At 44.8% G+C, this 12840-nt stretch overlaps 1 protein-coding gene across 2 annotated transcripts in view; it reads left to right on the forward strand.

Annotated features, from left to right (window-relative positions):
- The window catches only part of MRRF (mitochondrial ribosome recycling factor), a 56455-nt gene that overhangs the window by 29925 nt on the left and 13690 nt on the right, over positions 1–12840 (forward strand). The gene's annotated exons all lie outside the window — the stretch shown is intronic.

The raw sequence follows: 12840 nt of genomic DNA on the forward strand, positions 1-12840 counted from the left end.
TTAACCATCATTGTCCTTATAGGCCATTGTAAGGATTTTGGCTTCTACTTGGAATGAAATGGGAAGTCATTGGAGGGTTTTGAGCTAGAGAGTGACATGATCCAATTTAGGTTCTGTAAGGATCATTCTGGCTGCTATTTTGAGAATTATACTGTGGGGAGGCGAGGGTGAAAGCAGGGACCAGTTAGGAGCTATTAATCCAGGTATGATGGCGGCCTGGACTAGTGTGGTGATGGTGTTGGTTAGAAGTGGTTAGATTCGGGATGCATTTTAAAGGAAAAGCTGTCAGGATTTGCTGATGGATGGAGTTGCCATTTCCTGAGCTGGGCAGACTGGGAGGACAGGCTAGGTATGAGGAAGAGCAGGTTTTGTCCATATTTATTTTCAGGTACTATTAGACATCCAAGTGGAGAGGTCAAGTATGCTGTTAGATATGTCAGTTTTGAGTTCAGAGGACATGTATGGGTAGAGAGAGAGATCGGGAGGCATGAACGCGTAGAAGCCAGGAAATTAGATGAGATTGTTTTAGAGAGCAAATATAGCTGACAGAGAGAAGGGTTTGGGAACTAAGCCCTGGACACCCCACATCAAGGTTTCTGGGTCAGGGCGATGAGGAGGAACCAGCAAGAGAGACTGAGAATAAGAGGCCAGAGAACTTGGAGAGTGTGGAGGCCTGGAAACCGAATGATGTGTTTTAAAGAGGACGGACTCATCAGCTGCACTGGCTCTTGCTGTTGGTCAAGGAAGGGAAGGTCTGAGAATTGATCAGTGAATTTAGCAACATGATTTGTTTATCAGTTAATCTCTGGGTATGAAGGAAAGCACAGGGTTAGACAGCCCTAGTTTCAAATCCCTCTTCTGTCACGCTCTGGGTGTATCAACTTGGGTCCTCTGAAAGCAGACGCCAGGACAGAATTAGATGTGCAAGAAATTTATTGGAAAAAAGGCTTGTGAAAGAGACAAGGTCCAGGTCTGCCACCAGTGAAGAAAGGAAAAGAGGAGGGTTGAGTAGAGGACGACTCAGACTGCAGTGCGTTCTGAGGACATCAGCCAGGTGGCTGGGGCGTTCCTGAGTGAAGATTGCCTGTTAAAGGAGTCCCTCTGCCACATGTAGTCATTGGCTGGTGGCAGTCTGGGAAATATGCTGGCTGTAGTCACCTTGCGCAAGTCACTTACGTTTTGGAAGTTTCAGCCTCCTTTTCTGTAAAATGGGCATAATTTCTGTGATTATTTTTTGAAGAGTAAGGGGAGATTATATGCGATTCTCCTAGCGTGAGGCCTGGTATGTCATAGATACTTAATAAAGTTTCATTTCTTTTTCTTACAGTATTTGTTATTCTCTAATTCTCCTGGTTAAGGAGTTCTTGGAAACATTCTTTCTCGGACTGGGAGTAAAACCAATGATATTTTCTTTCTGTTTGCAGATTTCCCTTTTAGACCATACACTCTCTTTTCCTCTCTTCCTCACTAACCCCCTCCTCCAGCCCCATGTTCATTTTTTTTTCTATCTTTTCCTCCATTTTTAGGGGTGGGAGGAGTTGAGTCATTATGTTGTAATTATCTTGGAATTTAAGTTGCTCAGGAACTCTGTAGTTTGATTGTTAATGAGCACTTGGTTTGTTCTTTGAATATGAATTGTGGGGAACAAGACCTCCTGGAAGGTATAGCCCAAAGAAGAAAATCCAGTGGCTTTTCCTGCCTGTGGTGCGAGATTTGCTTAGTGTTTCTGGAAAGGCCGAGAGGCCTTGACTCTTCTTGACACCCCCAACCCACTGCACTGCTCCCCAAGACCTCACAGTAGTTGGATAATTGCCATCATCAGCTCCCACTTTTCCTCCCAGTGTTGTCAGCATTGATAAACCTTATGCCTGGACCAGGCTCCTTCCTTCAGACTTTGTTCCAAGGTGACAGCATGGAGGAGAATTCTCCTTGGGATCGGACCAGGGAGTTTCACCAGAGAACAGAAAAAGTCCTGGGTCATGGTTCTCCTAGCCTGGATTCCCTTTCTCAAGTGTTTTTTCTCACCATATGCTGATGTGCAGCTTCTCAAGGATGATGACCAGGTTTTTCCAGGGAGAGCAAACTGGTAAGGCAGGTAGGAGGGTCCCCAGGCTGAGTTAAACAGGGAGGCGGAGCTTCTGTGCAGCCAGGAAGATTGGGAATTGATGCCTGCAGGAGCCAAGGGTACAGTCAGAAAAACTCAAAGAAGAGAACCAATAAAATGAGTTATGTGACCTTAGGCTAGTTATTTCAACCGTCATCTGTAAAATGGGATAATAGCAATATTTACTTTTCTGAAGAGTTACTGGGAGAAACTCATGTGAAGGGTACAGGGGAGAGGGAGCAGGACTAGACAAGGAGAGCCTTTAGACCGTGATGCAGGTCTGACACCAGTGAAGAAAGAAAAGATATTCATGAAATGAGAAGGAATGTTCTTTTTAAAATTGTCATTATCAAGTGAACTGTTAGTGACTATTCCCATGACCTTTTCCACGTGAGGACTGTTAACTGTTACAGGGGAGCAGTTACTGCCATTCCACGGGTGAGGAAACCATGCACGTTGCCTGCCATTAAGCTTTCCACCCAGGATGATGATGAGAACCAGATAACAGCTTTACTGAGATATATTCACCCACTTAAAGTGTACAATACAGTGGGTTTTAGTATAATCAGAGAGTTCTACAACCATCACCACATTCAATTTTAGGACATTTGTTCATCATCCCACAAAGAAACCTTGAACCCACTAGCAGTCACTCCCCACTTTACCCCAGATCAACTCCCCTCCCCAGGGATTGTTTTAGGCAACTACTTCTGCTTTCGGTCTATAGATTTCCCCATTCTGAACATTTCACATGAATGGAATCACACAGTATGTGGTTTTTTGTGACTGGCTTTTTTCACTTAGCATAATACTTTCAAGGTTCATCTGTGTTGTAGCATACATCAGTCCTTCATTCTTTCTTATTGCCAAATAATATTCCATTATGTGGATATGCCACATTTTATTTATCTATTCTTGAGCTGATGAATATTTGAGTGGTTTCCATTTTTTGGCTATTATGAACAAGTCTGCTATGAACATTATTGCATAAGTTTTTGTGTAAACATGTTTTTAGTTCTTTTGGATATATATGTATGAGTGGAATCAGTGGGTAATATAACTCTAACTTTTTGATGATCTGCCAAACTTTTTCACAGGGACTGTGAAATTTTTTATTTCCACCAGTAATATTTAAGAGTTCTAATTTCTTCATCTCTCTGCCAATACTTGTTTTATTATTATTATTATTATTATTATTATTATTATTATTATTATTATTATTATTATTATTATTTACTACCACCCTAGTGGGTTTGGAGTGGTATTTCATATTTGCATTACCCTAACGTTATTGGTGTTGAGTATCTTTTCTTGTGCTTCTTTGCCATTTGTATATCTTTAGAAAAATGTCTTTTCAAGCCCTTTGCCCATTTTTAAATTGGGTTGTCTGTACTTTTGTTGTTGAGTTATAGGAGATCTTTATGTGTTCTGGATACTAGACTCTTACCAGATATATGATTTTAATCTCTCCTTAATTATAAAAATAACACACATTTATCAAAAATTCAAATCCTAAAGAAGAATAAAAAGTTACTGTTCTCCAAGTATTCTTCCTAGAAGTAACTGCTGGAAAGTTCAGTGTGTATCCTTCTAGATTTTAAAAGATGCAGACATACAAACACACGCATGCACACACACATGCACACACATACACATATTTAGTTTACATAAATGGAATTAAATTTCTGCAGTGCCACAACTTCCTTTTTTTGGCTTAACGAAATCATCTGTACAGCTTTTCATGGTGATCTCATTGTTTTTGTGCCTGGAGAGAAATACCCTTCTGAGACAAGTATAATACAGATGAGGAAACTGGGAATCAGCAAGGTTAAGTAATTTGCTCAGGGTCACAGATTAGTAAGCAGAGGAGTCATTATTCAAATTGAATCTGCCTGTTTCTAAAGCCCGTGTTCTTGCCACACGATCACGTTGCTCTTTGGGCTGCTGACCTGGAACCTGCCTCCTTCTGGCTCTGTGGCCCCTCTGTCTAGCTGCTGAATACAGCTTTGCGGATCTTGTACCAGGGACAGTGTGTATAAGGTGCACATTCTAGGAAATACCGGTAATACCCTTTTCACACACAACCTTCACATAGACAGGCCTTTAGTGACCTTGAAAGGAAAAAGAGAAAATCAAAAGCCTAATGACCTCCCTGGGGCTGGGGCAGCCACCAACTGCGTTTGAGCAACTGCAGCTGATGTTCCAGCCCTTTCACGCCCGCCGCCTGCTTGCCGTCGCTGCTTCCCAGGGCCGTGCGTTCATTCATTCTGCTGGTGGTGTTCCAGCATGTTGCCCTCTACCTGGCAGGCCTGGCGGGCTTCCATGCAGTTTTAGGATGACTACTTTGTCCTCACCCAGCCTGTGGCCTTTTAGGAGCACCTCCTGTGATTTCAGGTCCCAGGTGTGTGGAATGGGAGCTTCCTCCCAGCACAGATGTTCTGTTTGAAACACGCAAGAAAGTGCAATCAGGAATCAAGAGTAGAGCGTGGACTGAGGAGAAGGCTGCCATCAACACCTATGCAGAAGGACCACAAAGGACAGGCTCTTCCTCCCCCTGCCCCTCTTCTGTTGTCCACCCGTTGTGTCCTGCACCTACTTGCAGAACCTGGCCACTGGCCCCTGCATGTCAGATCACTAGTCCATCGTGGACCTCTAGGGACTCCCTTTCTCCTTTCTTCCCGCTGCACTTAGACTCGGAGGGGAGCTGGAGGAGCAGCAGTGACTCTGATCTAAGTGAGCCTTAGTGTAACAGCCGTGCTCTCCTTATCACTGCAGCTGGTACGAGCACCTTCTTCACTTCATCTGGCACCAGCAAGGGAGGTCTGGAACTCAAATCAGGCTGCACTGGGCTCAGATCCCAGGTCTGCCAGGAACTTGCTGTGTGGCTTTGGGCAGGTTACTTGATGCGTCTGAGCCTCCCTTTTCTAATCTGTGGAAGCTAGGTAACAATACCGCTAGTGTCCTAGGAGAGATGTGAAGGTTCACTAAGCTAATGCACAGAGCGCACGTCATCTTAGAGCCCGGCACATGGAAAGAGCTCTGCAGATGTTAGTCATTGTTAGTGTTATTGAAGGGGAGCAGGCGGCACTGGGGCTGGAGGTCAAGGCCGTTATCACTGGGCCCTTACTGTGATCATAACAAGGTCCCTCCTTATCTCCCTGTCTTGCTTTCTTTTACTCATAGCACTTACATGTCATTTTGTATACTTCTATTTACTCTCTCCTTCACTAGAATGCGAATAGGAGATGCTCTGTCAGTTCTGTGTGTTGCTGTAACCCTAGCCACTGGACCAGGACCTAGTGTGTCGTCAGTACAGTAATGCAGTCAGTGTTCATGGGACGAAGGACTGTGAGCGCTCGCTCTGTGCCCGCCACTCTTCCAGGTGCTCTTGGTATATTAACTAATCCATCCATAACAGTGTTTGGGGTACGTATGTTATTATCCCTATTTACAGATGAAGAAGCTGAGTCACGGGGGAGGAAGTTCTTTGGGCCCGCTGTCACCTGGTCAGTAAGGGGAAGAACAGGCATCTTTCTCAGCGCCTGGGCTTACAGCCACTGTGCTCTGCCCTCAGCAGGAGACATCACTGTTACTTTATTACTGGTATGATTGATAGCTTTTAAAATAGTCAATTCCTGCCTATGCAGAGTTCTTTAACCGTCGTCTCTCATTCGCTCTTAACACTAACTGTGGAAAAAGAAAGGTAACATTTGTATTCCCCACCTCATTAGGTACTGTACACATTTGACAGATGCGAACATTGAGGCAAAGAGGTACAGTTACTTGCCTAGGGCCATAACCGCTAAGCAGTGATAGATCTGGGCCTCAAATCCTGGCAGTCTGGCTTCAGAGACTGTTCTCCTGAACACTTCACTAGGCACCGTTCTTTGTGATTTAGGAAGGAAAAGTTAATTTTAAGTCCACGGTTACCCTACCTGTCAGTGGCAGAGGTGAGAGTGGAAAAAAAGTCCACCTTGACCACCAAACCTATGCTTTGTCCTGTACGTGAGAGCTGAGGTAAGAGTTACCTCCACTTATCCCTGGACTTGAGTTTCCATCTTTCTAGGGTGACAGGGAAGAAGAAAACAGGTGACTTAATCAAGGTCACTCAGCTGAGAATGTGGAGCTGTGACCCCTGACCTCAGCCTCCTCACTCTCTCCATCAGGCTGGGCTGTATTTCAGGATGGCGTGTCTGGTTTAGCCAGGCCTCAGTCACAGGACAGGCCTTTGAAATCAGGTGTCCGCTTGTGTTCCTCGAGTGAACCGAAGATACTGCTGATGATAGAAGTCCTTCCAAAATGTGATGATTTCCTTTGGGCCAGAAGGACACCTGATGTCTTTATGAGACCTCAGTGTATGTAAGACAGGCTGGTGAGCTGGGGGTGGGGTGGGGTGGGGAGGAAAGAGGGGAGGAAAGATTGTGTACCTAGAAGCACAGGAAGTCTGGCTAGGCTACACAGACAAAAACATTTCCTTCAGGGCCAGCGGCCCCAAGGCAGTGGGCAGTGCCCACCAGCAAACAATACAGCAGGGCATGTGTCTGCTGCTGATTGAGGGCCATGCTGCTGCTGGGAGGGCTCTCCCAGGAGCCCTGTGAGGAGGTGGCCAGATTTCCCTCGGTTAAGCTGTCAGAGTTGTGCTCCGATGGGCTGTTTGTTCCCTGGAAGTGCAGCTCCCTTGTCCCTCAGCCTGTCCCGCACAGCTGCTGGAGCAGACCTCCTGCCTCCACTGCCCATGCCGCCTGCCCTCCTCTGTTCCCATTCTGCCCAGTCTGCTCACCATCTGCTCAGTAGTTCAAGCTCCAGGTGACTAAATCCTTTTTGACCGCTCTCTCCCCCACTGCTCACATCCCCAAGCCTGGAAGATTCTATGGTAAGAATCAGAAAGCAGCCACCCTGTGTAGAGCTCCTGGAGTGCAGGCACCCTGGCAGTGTGCCAAGCCCTGGCCACCATCATTTCATTTAATCCTGGCTTCCATCCTCAGTAATATTCTTACTCCCGCTTTATACATGAGGAAACTGAGTCTGGAGAGTTGAACAGCACACTCATGGCTCTGCAGCTAACAAGTGGCAGAGTAGGGATTCCAGCTTAGGTCTTCCTGGCTTTAGAGCATGTTCTTTCTACCTTTTTAAGTCCCCTCTTAGTGACCAGAGATCCTTTTACAGTTGAGTGTCTGACATACTATAACCAGTTTTTACTGTAATCGTCATGCTGAGCGTGGCTTCCACTGATGTACACCTGGTGAATGGTGCTGTGCGTGCCCTGTTCTCACTGAAACAATGGGAAGTGTCATTTCAGTCAGGGGGATTATCTGCTGTGTGAGTTACTGGTGGGGCATGCCCCTCTGCTTTTTGTTCATGGGAACACACTCAAGGAATCTTGCAGGAAGGCCTCCTATCCAGGATGTTACTGGAAGACCTGCCTGGTGGAGTTTGTGCAAACAAAGTGTGACCCTGCCTGCTCAGCCAAAACCCCTGCCTTATGCTGGGAGGCTCTCTGACCCTAGCGGAAAAGGCTGCTGTCTTCATCACCCAGCCGAGACGCTGCTGTAGGGTGGGTCCCAAGCTACCCGTCCGCCTGCCCGGAGGCTCCTGGGCAGGCTTTCACCATGTGCTTAGGTCTGGTTTGTACATTGCTTGCTGTCTGTGGAAAATACAAATCTGATCACGTTTCCTCTGCCTCACTTGAACGTCTGTGGTATTCTGTGTTATTCTTAGAAACAATCAACGAAGACCTTTTTTCTCTACTTTTTTTTTTTATTGTGGTGAGATATACATTAAAAATTTACCACGTCATTTATTTTTAAATGTACAGTTCAGTGGTATTAAGTACATTCGCATTGTTGTACAGCCAGTCTCCAGAATTCTTTTTATCTTACAAAACTGAAACTCTAAACCCATTCAACAGTAACTCCCCATCCTCTGATCCCCCAGGCCCCTGGTAATCGCTCTTTTGCTTTCTATCTCTAAGAATTTGACTATAGTAGGTACCTCATGTAAGGTGACTCATACAATATTTGTCCTTTTGAGCCTGGCTTATTGTATTAGCATAATGTTCACAAAGTTTAGTGTGTATCAGAATTTCCTTCCTCTTTGAGAAGCTGAAGAATATTCCGCTGTGTGTGCACCCCATTTGTGCCCATGCGTCTGTCAGTGGATCTGCTAAGACAGGATATGACATTGAAGAGCCTGTGTACCAGTCTAGCCCTTGCCAGCCTCGCCAGCCTCACTGGGGACAGTCTTTCTCCTCTGCTCTCTGTCTCACAGCCACAATGCCATTCTTCAGTTCCCCAAGAGCAGTACCCTCCTTACTTGCAAAAAGGCCTTTATTTTACACAGGCCAGTCCTTCTGGTGGGAATGATCTTCTGGCTTCTCCTCTCTTACTCATCTTAATATCCCTTAACTTAAATATCTTCACATTTTCTTCCTGGAGTTCCATAGGAGAGCTTGATCAGACTCCTTCCCCCTGCTTATTATTTTTATAGAGCTCTATATGTCTTTATTGTGCTATTACAACAGTAACTTATTGACTAATTGTGTATGTGTTTGATGACTGCCTTCCTAGCCAGACTGCAAACTCATGTGTGTTTAATGCTATATTCCTCGTATCTGACGTAGTGGCCAGCACACAGTAGGTGCCCAGTAAACTGCTGTTGAGTGAAACTATAAACTAAATGAATGAATTAATACCAGAAAGAGAAAATATCATGGCCACATGCTGGCAACATTTGGATTTTAAAATGTACATGAGATGTTAAGTTACTGGTTAGATCTCAAAAAGTCATCTTGCTGGATCATAGAGTGTTTGCCCTGTCATTTCTTGTTTATAAAAAATGTCCATGAAAAGCCTCTTCATTATTTGAAGATGCCTCCTTAGTTGCCAAAACATAAACAACAGTAGCAACAAAAGCAGCTTGCATTTCCTCGTTTGTTCTCTCCCAAGCTTTGTACTGTGCATTTCCCATATATTATCTCATCTAATCCTCACAGAACTCTGAAAGGTAGATGCTGGGGTTTTTTGCTTGTTTATTTTCAATTTCTACTTCTAGATGAGCTGACCAAGGCTCAGAAAGTTTAAATCACTTGCTTAAGGCCACTTGGCCAGTGAATGGCAGGCCCAGAGGTGGAGGGGAGTCAGGGTGGGGATAAGCTTCATAGGCCTGGGGTGGAGCACCGCCGCCCCCCACCCGCGCCCCATCTCCCCGTCATTGCCCTGTCCCTCATTAACTGAAATAGCTCTCTTTTTATCTGTTTTATACATGGGGCCCTTCCTTGGCTTTCTTTGAAGCCCAGGTTTTGTGGCTAGAGGAGAATTTGAAAACTCCAGGCCTACAGAACAAAGTTGACCATGACGCACCTTTTTCAGCTTTATGCCTTCCTGCCATTGTATCTCCCACCGTGCTCTGCCTCAAGTGCCCTTTCTTTTCTTCTGCAGCCTTGAGTTACTACGCATCTCTAGGGCATTTTGCAAATCTCAAGGAGGCTGAATGAGCTGTACTTTCGGCTGGTCCTCCCACAGAAGGCCCGTTCCCTCTGTCCCAGCAGCAGTCCTGCTCTTCCTGAGTTGTGGTTGACAAGGCTGTCTACACTGCTGGACCGAGCCTCTGGAGAAGTTGGACCAGGCCTGCCTCCCCTCTGGCATTCCACAGCCTGGCCCAGGATCTGGCAGGGAGCACAGGGGCCCCAGCCAGTGCTTGATGAGTGAGTGCTTGCCAAGTGCAGAGCAGTGCTCAGAACCCACCAGCCGAGCCCAGAGCCTGGAAGACAACTAGCGTGTACTCACAGAACCCTGAGAACGCGAGATGGAGATGATCAGATGTATTAATCACTGGTTTGGAAAGGAATTAAAATATTTCCATAATATAGTATGTTTCTTTTCTAAAACAGATGTGCCCTCGTTGTTTCATAAGGAAGTAATTAGTGTGTTTGATTAAAACATTCATAAACGCTATCGTTTATTCCAGGCTACTATGTGCTGCTATCTTTCTTGGTCCTTTATATATGTTGTATCTGCTTCTCCTGATCACCCTGTAAGGTGTTTTGATTATCTTCATTTTAGAGATAAAGAAACTGAGGCTGAGAGGGATGAGGTAGCTTGCCCAAGGATAGTCAGCTTCAGCTTCTGAGTGATAGATGTAGGAATAAAACGGGTCCATCTTGACTTCAAAACTGGTGCCTTTCCATCACTCTGACTGCCTCTGATCTCCTGTTTTGCATACGTTTCAGGTCAAGACCCCCATGAGCATGCATGTTCCTCGCTTCCCCGCAGCCCTTCCTGTGCCTGGTGCCCCCTCCCCTCCTCCCTTCTTCCCCCCTCCTCCCTGCACCCCCCTCTCCATTTCCTTAGATTATTGCCTCTGTATTTGCATCCTGAACCTGCAATGTTTTTGTCAGTGTCAGTAATTGAATACTATTATGTATGGAAACTGCCTGGTATTAATCGTATAGTAATATCACATTTACATTAATAAATATAAACATATACTTTATTAAGGCTAAGTTACATATATTATAATTTCATTTTCTTTATACAGCCATTTACTGCCAAGATTTTTTTGAGTCCCAGTTTACATATTTTTGAATGTGATTTTTGTTCTGCATGTAAAATACAAATATAACAATGTAGCAAAAAAGATAAATTTTTTATTTTATTAAAGATTGGTTGCAAAAGTAGGATACCTATTCACATTATATGTGAATTGTAGTATTGAAATACTTCTCTGTAGAGAAGTTTAAGAGGTTTCTTACAGACTCAGATTCATTTATTTTCTGCCCGTCCTCGTATTTCAGCAGGATTAAGTTTTTTGAATCAGTGGATCAAGTTTTAATTTTCCTGTTCCTTCCTTATACTGACATATGCTTTGGCAGAACAAAAAAGAGACCTAAACATGTCAGCATGATTTTTGTTCAATGAATTAAAAACCATAAAAGTAACAAGATCTGATCCAAATCCCTAAACTCCTGACATGGTGGTTTTGTCCTTTTCAGTCCCAAGATTCATATTACTGACTTTGGAAAAAAAGCTTTCTGCAATGGCAGCAGTGCCTAATTTACTTGAAATAGATTGCAAAGGGTAGGCAGCATGGAGTCATGGAAAGAACACCAGCCAGAAAGATCTGGATTTGAATCCCAGTTCTGTCATTCAAGCCCATGGGCAAGTTACTCAGCATCTGTGTACCTCAGTTTCCTCCTAGGAAAGTGGGGTTTTAGAATCTAGCTTGACGAGTTGTTGTGAGGTTCAGTGAGGTAATACACTTAAAGTACTCACCTGGCATTGAGGGACTTCATGAAGGTAGTAATCAGGATTATTTTTATTTGAGGAAACCTTAAATGCTGGATCCACACAGCTGTCCGCGTTGTCTTCAGAGCTTATCCTTTCTCAAAATTCCTTAATTTTTCTTCTGATCCTATCAGGAAAAAACATATACCCAGAACTTGGGATTAGCCTTACTAGGCCAGAACCATGTTGATTTGAGGGTCAGGAACCATATGCCATTGATGTCCATGTCAAGACAGGAGGCAGAGGAATTTTGTCATACCGAGACCATCAGCTTTTGAGACAGGCCAGCCGAAGTTTGACTTTGTGTAAGATCCCAAACTTCTTCACATTTTATTTTCTTCAACTGTAAAATGGAGCTCATGATCTTAGAAGACCCTCTGTGATATGGCTTTCCAGCCTCTTTTCTTTTTACTCCCTTCTTTGTTACCTGTGCTCCAGTCAGTTGCTCACATGAGGCATGAACTCCTTGCAGCTTAAAGCCTTTGTACATGCTCCTTCTTCCTCCTGGAAACTCCACCCCCAGTACTGGCAACTTGCACTCATTCTTCTGACTGTGGTGTATTAGTCAGGATAGGATGGGCAATGCTGTAGTAACAAACAACCCCCAAATCTCCATGGCTAAAACAATAGGAGTCTGTTTCTTGCTCATGCTGCATGGGGCACGTTCATAGTCTCTCTGGGACCCAAGCTGACGGCAGTTCCCTCTCAACTTGTACTGTAGCCAACAGAAACAAATGTGGTGGAGCACACACTGCCTCTTATGGCTTCCGCCCCGAGGCGACACCCACTCTGCTCACATTCCATGGGCCAAAACAAGCTGTACAGCCACATCAAACTTCAGAGGGGCTGGGGAAGTGCATTTCTACTGGAAGGAATAAGAACCAGAGGACTAGTGAACAAACCTAATGCCTACCACATTTAGATATCATTTCTTCAGAAAGTCTCCCCTTACCAACCCCTCCCCAAACTCAGACTATTCCCGGTATGAGTCGGCTGAGTCTCTTTTGTGCTCCTCTGGCTCCTTGTCCTTCCCCGATTCCCTTTCCTCAGCACTTCTCACACTCTGTTGTAAATGTCTCTTTACTTGCCTCTCTCCCTACTAAGCTCCCTGAGAGCGGGACAGAGGTCTGTCACCTTCATCATCGTACACAGTATAGCCAGTATGTTGGTTCTGATAGCTCGTAGGCACTCAGTGCGGACACAACTGAGAAAGGAGGGCAGGACACACACACTGGACTACTTTGCTGGGTTCTTGTGATGACTAAATGTGAAATAGGAATAATAACTGCTTCATACAGTTGTCATAAGGGTCAGCTTACAAAAACTTGTGAGGTCCCTGTCCCAGTGGTTTGTAACAGGCCTTCAGTGTGCTCATAGTTGTTTCCATGATGAGGATATTAATAGTAGAAGTCACTGACATTTATTAAGCATTTATAACATGCCAGATACTCTCAT

Source organism: Camelus dromedarius, chromosome 10 (assembly GCF_036321535.1).
Source record: "Camelus dromedarius isolate mCamDro1 chromosome 10, mCamDro1.pat, whole genome shotgun sequence".
Classification (NCBI taxonomy): domain Eukaryota; kingdom Metazoa; phylum Chordata; class Mammalia; order Artiodactyla; family Camelidae; genus Camelus; species Camelus dromedarius.